Source organism: Berghia stephanieae, unplaced genomic scaffold, assembly GCF_034508935.2.
Source record: "Berghia stephanieae isolate SIO BIC M18660-M18661 unplaced genomic scaffold, UCSD_Bste_1.3 scaffold498, whole genome shotgun sequence".
NCBI classification, from domain to species: Eukaryota; Metazoa; Mollusca; class Gastropoda; order Nudibranchia; family Aeolidiidae; genus Berghia; species Berghia stephanieae.
In genome coordinates, this window is record NW_027626377.1 from 1 (window position 1) to 7,500 (window position 7,500).

The 7,500-nt window shown below is 37.6% G+C and overlaps 1 long non-coding RNA gene across 1 annotated transcript in view; it reads right to left on the reverse strand.

The window, feature by feature from the left end:
- Positions 1-6,469: 6,469 nt before the first annotated feature.
- Positions 6,470-7,500, reverse strand: part of LOC144961926 (uncharacterized) — an 8,148-nt gene continuing 7,117 nt past the window's right edge. Inside the window, exon 3 of the long non-coding RNA XR_013643309.1 lies at positions 6,470-6,561. This is a non-coding gene — a long non-coding RNA (uncharacterized LOC144961926). The remainder of the gene's footprint in view (positions 6,562-7,500) is intronic.

Consider the following 7,500-nt stretch of genomic DNA (forward strand, 5'->3'; position numbering starts at 1 on the left):
ACGACACGTAAAAATAGTACTAACAAGATATGAAGTGAGTAGAAAAGTGCCAGAAGACAATAGAGAATAAAAATTTTTTTCGCGGCGGTGGTGGGGTTTGAACCTGCGACCTTATTGGTACGACAACTCCGCCTGGCAGGTGAGAGCGTGGCTCTACCGTGTGAGCTATCCACGAACACAAAAATATTCGTTTCAAACCCAAAGTCATTTCTAGATCCCTCTCTCACCCACTTCTTGAGATCGCCGATTCGTTCACCACCATCGCGAAGTAATTTTGACCAGCAGTTAAGCTTAATAGCCAATATTCTCATCACAAACATATAACATAGAAACGATTGAGACATTGAGTATGCTCCGGTGTATGGGGTGAATTTTTAATTCAGAAAAGTGAGTGGAGCAGGCACTTATGTTGGTAACAACAAGATATGAAGTGAGTAGAAAAGTGCCAGAAGACAATAGAGAATAAAATTTTTTTTTTTTTTTCGCGGCGGTGGTGGGGTTTGAACCTGCGACCTTATTGGTACGACAACTCCGCCTGGCAGGTGAGAGCGTGGCTCTACCGTGTGAGCTATCCACGAACACAAAAATATTCGTTTCAAACCCAAAGTCATTTCTAGATCCCTCTCTCACCCACTTCTTGAGATCGCCGATTCGTTCACCACCATCGCGTAGTAATTTTGACCAGCAGTTAAGCTTAATAGCCAATATTCTCATCACAAACATATAACATAGAAACGATTGAGACATTGAGTATGCTCCGGTGTATGGGGTGAATTTTTAATTCAGAAAAGTGAGTGGAGCAGGCACTTATGTTGGTAACAACAAGATATGAAGTGAGTAGAAAAGTGCCAGAAGACAATAGAGAATAAAAAAAATTTTTTTTCTCACTTTTCTGAATTAAAAATTCACCCCATACATCGGAGCATACTCAATGTCTCAATCGTTTCTATGTTATATGTTTGTGATGAGAATATTGGCTATTAAGCTTAACTGCTGGTCAAAATTACTTCGCGATGGTGGTGAACGAATCGGCGATCTCAAGAAGTGGGTGAGAGAGGGATCTAGAAATGACTTTGGGTTTGAAACGAATATTTTTGTGTTCGTGGATAGCTCACACGGTAGAGCCACGCTCTCACCTGCCAGGCGGAGTTGTCGTACCAATAAGGTCGCAGGTTCAAACCCACCACCGCCGCGAAAAAAAAATAATTTTATTCTCTATTGTCTTCTGGCACTTTTCTACTCACTTCATATCTTGTTGTTACCAACATAAGTGCCTGCTCCACTCACTTTTCTGAATTAAAAATTCACCCCATACACCGGAGCATACTCAATGTCTCAATCGTTTCTATGTTATATGTTTGTGATGAGAATATTGGCTATTAAGCTTAACTGCTGGTCAAAATTACTTCGCGATGGTGGTGAACGAATCGGCGATCTCAAGAAGTGGGTGAGAGAGGGATCTAGAAATGACTTTGGGTTTGAAACGAATATTTTTGTGTTCGTGGATAGCTCACACGGTAGAGCCACGCTCTCACCTGCCAGGCGGAGTTGTCGTACCAATAAGGTCGCAGGTTCAAACCCCACCACCGCCGCGAAAAAAAAATAATTTTATTCTCTATTGTCTTCTGGCACTTTTCTACTCACTTCATATCTTGTTGTTACCAACATAAGTGCCTGCTCCACTCACTTTTCTGAATTAAAAATAGTACTGTCACGTGATTATTTTTCTCCACGAATCAGCGTGAGACGGTAGACATGGAGGAACCTCCCTGACCCATTTTTAAACCTGCCTGTTCCCAACCTGGTGCCAAAAAAAAACTCGCGGCCCGACCTAGTCGCTGTGTCACGTTGCCCCCTGACGGTGCCGAAAATTACCCCAGTTGTTTTATTTGTTTCTAATGGTTTTACGGCGCTTGCAAAGCATTTAGGTCATTTCAGCACGGCACCAGTTTAAAAAAAAGGGGGGAGGGGGATGGGACCGTTAAAAATTTATAGATTTACAATTAAAAACACACGAGTAAAGAGAGACAAATGTGAATGGTACAATTAGGGAACAGATGTAGATTCCAACAGCCTACTTGCATTGTGCATACTGTGAGATCACCTAAAAGTCTCATCCAGACACAAGCACAGGTTCACACTAAGAGAAATATACTCAAATGCTTTCAATATCAATTCAAAAGAACAAATATAAGATAACAGAGAGGCGATTTACAAGCAAAATATATCATCTCCCAAAACAATAATGATACATTTGACTGTTTCACTCCAAGCCAAGGACTCTGGTCAGGGCCAGGACAAAACCAAGAAGAAGAAGAAGAAGAAGAAGAAGAAGAAGAAGAAGAAGAAGAAGAAGAAGGAGAAGAAGAAGAAGAAGAGGAAGAATAAAATCAAAATTGTTAAAATTCGAGTAAAAAACAACAACAAACACACAAAACAGCCGCCAACAGATCTATTATTAAGGTTCCAAAACATTGGCGGTGTGCCAGTTATTGAAGCATAAAACCTTTTTTTTAATATATATATATTACTTTATGGTTACGTGACCTCTATTCAAATGCCAAGTAATTATGTAAACTTGTCATAATTTTGAGTATGAGATTTTTTTCTTCTTCTTCTTTTTATCCCTTTGCACAATCCATTCATGTTCAGAAATTACATACTGCCGTATTATATAATATGTCGTCTAAACTTCTCTTTTACATTATCGGTCAGAAAAGTTTTTTGACTCCAAAACTGTTTAACGTCAAACCGTTTTTAGAAACCCAAGAATTCTGAGAGAGTGTCAAGTTTTTTAAAACTTTGGTAAGATAGTATCTAGTTGTAAATTTAATCGGTTGATTAATTCAGGAGGTAAAACCTTGGTGGCCAAAACCCCAAAAAAGGTATTTGGTCTGTTTACGATTGAATTTCTTTTTATATAGCAATTCGACCCTGACCTGCCAACCTTTGCTGCAAATCGCACGACTCTTCTGCACCAATCATTGCATATTGCAGTTGTTGCGGTGCATGGGGTACAAAAGATCTTTCATGCGAGAATTATTAATTCCTTTGACATTTTTTTTAAGCTTACGTTTTTTTTTCTGTGTTTTAGAGTATTTTAGGTTCATAAAAATAATATGGGTATTGTTTTGTTTTATTTGAGGTCCCTTCCACAGTTTAAGAACTATACAGCTTTGTGTAGATTTGATAATCATAAATATAATAAATGTGAGGCGTTCTATGGATATAATTTAGTAATGTAAATAATTAAACCGCGCCTATTCAATATACAAACAGCTCGAGGCGCCTTTTCAATACAAACAGCAAAGCTACCATAACAGGCCATTACACAAAAATGCTTAAGACCTTCATATCATGAAAAATAATCCATAAACGGAAATCTATCAACTATTTCCTTATAGAATAAGTCTTAATATTTGTCTTAAAAGTAGTTTCTGTATTGCATTTTCTTAAGGAAATTGGAAGAGAGTTCCAAATAGAAAAGGCAGCATGAGAAAATGACCTATCAGAAGAAAACTTTTTGAAGCCTTTTTTTTTGGGAACAGTTAATCGGAGATGATCACTAGATATATATCACGTATATTTGTATATTATATTCCCTTGGCGAACGTTTAAGAGTTGATGGTACGATGTGTAAAACTGGAAATAATGGCAATACCCCCGTTCTCTTAGTAGTAGTTTCTTATGGTTACACCTCCAAGTGAACCGTTTCACTCCAGTCCATGTATTTTTGTCCTCCTTGATGGACGGTATCATAGCCCCCTGGCACGGCTGTGGACGGGCAGTGCAGGACCAAGTGGTCCATATCTTGTTTGGCACCAGTGGGTACATGCAAACAGGATCAGATCCCGACACGGCAGGACAACGACAAACCTGTACCGCTGAGGCTACCGAGACTCGCCCGTTCTCTTAAAACACATAACTAACACATTTTTAAAAAATGTTGCCTTGAAAACTCGTCTTTTAATATCGACCGACCCACTCCTTGTCAAACAGTGACAAACCTGAGTAAATTCCAGGTTCGATAGAAGGAAGTTCTGGGTTTGAGAGTTATTGACAGAATGAATGGTGGTCATTTTAATCCTTCGAAATTTGAAGGGTGAGTTTCCTTGTTAAAACTTTTTTTAACTCTCTCGAGTTCACCCTAATTGAAAATCGAACAAATTTGTTCGATTTTCCATGCACATGAACTCGAGAGGGTTTTAATTTATTTTTTCCAGGGTGCTGATCCAGGAAAGAGTGACTCACCAGCTCACATTTTATTACATTACTATGCTTTATAGGTTCAACTGAATAAACGTTCCTAACGTAACTAAAACTCTAAATCTTTACATTTCTGGCCATTTTTACTTCTAAATCCCTTTCTGCGCAAATGCATCCATCCATCCGACTTATTACCGTCTTGGGGCAATGGATAACATAAACGGTTTTCTGCCAACATCACATTTTTCTTTGCCTTTCTGTTTTTAAATAGTATTCTTTTGAGCAAGAATTTATTTAATCCTCTGTTGGTGATTTGGCTGTGGCTGGTTGCAGAGCTATGCAGCTTATAATCTGGGCTCTCTAATGGCTTTTTTTTCGAATTAGAACTTCAAAGACAAACTATCCAACGGCATGCGTAATGGGAATCTTGTCTTATTTCATCATCATCCATGGTGGCTTGTGCTCTTGAGTACGTTGTCGGTCAGCTGTCTCCACGAATTACGATCCTCTGCGGTGCGCAGGAAATCTGTGCTGCTTTTTAAGTCACATTTGGCCATTCTTAGTTTATTTAGATAAGTCATTCTTTGTCTTCCTCTAGCTCTCTTTCCTTCGATCATCCCAGATGTTACCAACTTTTCTATTCCGTCTCTTCTCCACACATGTCCCAGAAAGCGTAACTTGTCATATTTACATTTTATTAAATCATTATATATATCATCAAACCAAACAAGCACCTATTTTAAGCACATTACAATACACTGATTTCAATCTCGAGAAAAAAAATACAAAGGAACATTGTATTCTTTTTCCAAGAACAATGAGTAAGTTATACGTCCTTGACATTGTAAATTAAAACCCTGGGGGATCGAGGTCGCCTTGTACCTAGTTAGAAGTCTCAAAACAGAAAACCCGGAATGTTAAGGTTCCATTGTTGATGTAATGGAAACGCACTCAAACCAACACAAAACATTGTATTTATACTCCGTTTCAACATGTTCAAACAAGCCCGTAAATGCGTCCTATTATTATCAGACCTGCAAATATTTGCACGAATGGGAGAGGGGATGGTTATACTCGCATTACTATTAAACGTATTGACGTGTGTACGTGTCTATATATATATATATATATATATATACACACACACACACACATACACACACAAACACACACACACACACACATCCAACCGTCTCAAAACGGTATGTGTCAGAGTAAACTATATGTTAAAAATTTTATTTGATATAAAATTCCCAAGAATTACACAACTTTAGCTCTTTGACATTCGCATTCATTCTTTTTAATGAGGCACGTAGACATACCAATCTCACTCAGATTCCATAATAAATTACACGTAAAATTCAAATTTTGCGTCTCGCTTAGGTCGGCATTGTAAATACCGTTTTGAGACGATTTGGTTGCATTTATTGATGGGACGTTTATATGCGTTTTTCCTGAGTAAAGCATAATACACATTGACTCTATCTATCTATTTACTTTTTCAATTCCTCGGGAATGGTGGCTGTCTTGCAATATGAAGAGAAATCGACAGGGGGCTCCCATAACATTTCTTATCAAATTTCCTTTCGAATCCCAGGAAAGAGCTTCCAATTAAATATCAGCAAGCACGTAATTTTTATCTGAACGACGCAGTTCTTTAATGAATTCGAACCAGGTTAATCTCCCTCCAGCCCCCCCCCCCCCTTTCCCCCTCCCCATTATTTTTTTTATTTGCCTTGTTTGTATATCCTTGTTGTCTTGTTTGTTTTTTTTTTGTTTGCAGTGCTCTGTTGTGGTTTTTATTTTGGATGGCAGTTACGCTGACATCAAACATTCGATTGCCACCAATTGGAATGAGACAATGGTCTAGCTCACCGATCTTACAAACCTGGCTAGTCAGTCTTTGCTTGATAGAGAGAGAGAGAGAGAGAGAGAGAGAGAGAGAGAGAGAGAGAGAGAGAGAGAGAGAGAGAGAGAGAGATAGAGATAGAGAGAGAGATAGAGAGAGAGAGAGATAGAGATAGAGAGAGAGATAGAGAGAGAGAGATAGAGAGAGAGAGATAGAGATAGAGAGAGAGAGATAGAGAGAGAGAGATAGAGAGAGAGAGAAAGAGAGAGATAGAGAGAGAGAGAGAAAGAGAGGGTCAGATATTATATATATATATATATATATATATATATATATATATATATATATATATATATATATATATATATATATATATATATATATATTACATATTAAAATCTTACTGCAAAACCACCGCATTATTATCATAAGTGACGAAAAAGGCATAAAGAGAGATACTCACCTCAGCATTTTTGCCATCCCAGGTCCGAGCTGTCCGAGAGAACCTGAGGAGGTGTCAAACTATAAGTTATACCTTATCCGAGTCATTTGATTTTAGTAGACAAAATAGGCTTCAACTGTATTGACGTCACTTCCCTCGTAACTTAATAACTGGTTCTAAACTATTGAAACATTGGCGGACGCCCTTATGAAATACTTCTCCGACGAACATAAAAGTGTATCCAGAGGAGAAAAACATTATAAATCTGATCATCTTTTGACTTTATACATTCTGATCACATGACATGGGAAAAAGTTCTAGGCAGCATGAAGAATAAAAAGTACCCTTTTTTCTTTGTTTAGAATCAAGCTGCCCGTTGCTGGGCGGACGTGACATCAGACTATTGAATCCTATTAGATAAATGCTAACATGACCACGCAAAAAATATAAAGGATTAAGGCGTGATGGACAAGTTTTGTTAAGACATTTCAGCGCCAGTTTTTAAAAAAAGGAATAAACAAAACTAAATGTGGCAGATTCAAAAAAGAACAAAATACCAAACATGGAACATTTCGGGCTCTAAACCCTTCTTCAGCCAACAAAAAAACAAACAAACAAAACAATTAAAACATAATTACATTACTAAAAAATCAGATCGACGACAGAGAAATTTTCGGTACATCTTCTCTGACAAGAAGGTTTTTGAGCCCGAAGCGATCCGTGTTTGGTATTTAGTTCTTTTTTTTTTTAAGCTGTTATATTCAGTTTTGTTAATTATATTTTACAGTCCATAGCTTCTAGCAGCTTGGTATCGCTGTAAAAAAGCAATATCTTTTTTTAAAAAACTTTTTAAAAAATAGATTTACAATGAAAAGTAAAGAACCAGAGAAATGGGAAGACATAAAAGACTGGTTCAGAAAGGAAACAGAAGTAGGTTCCAAGAGCAAACCATCAATGTGCTTAGTTTGAGATCACCCAGAAATCTCACTCGGACACAATAACA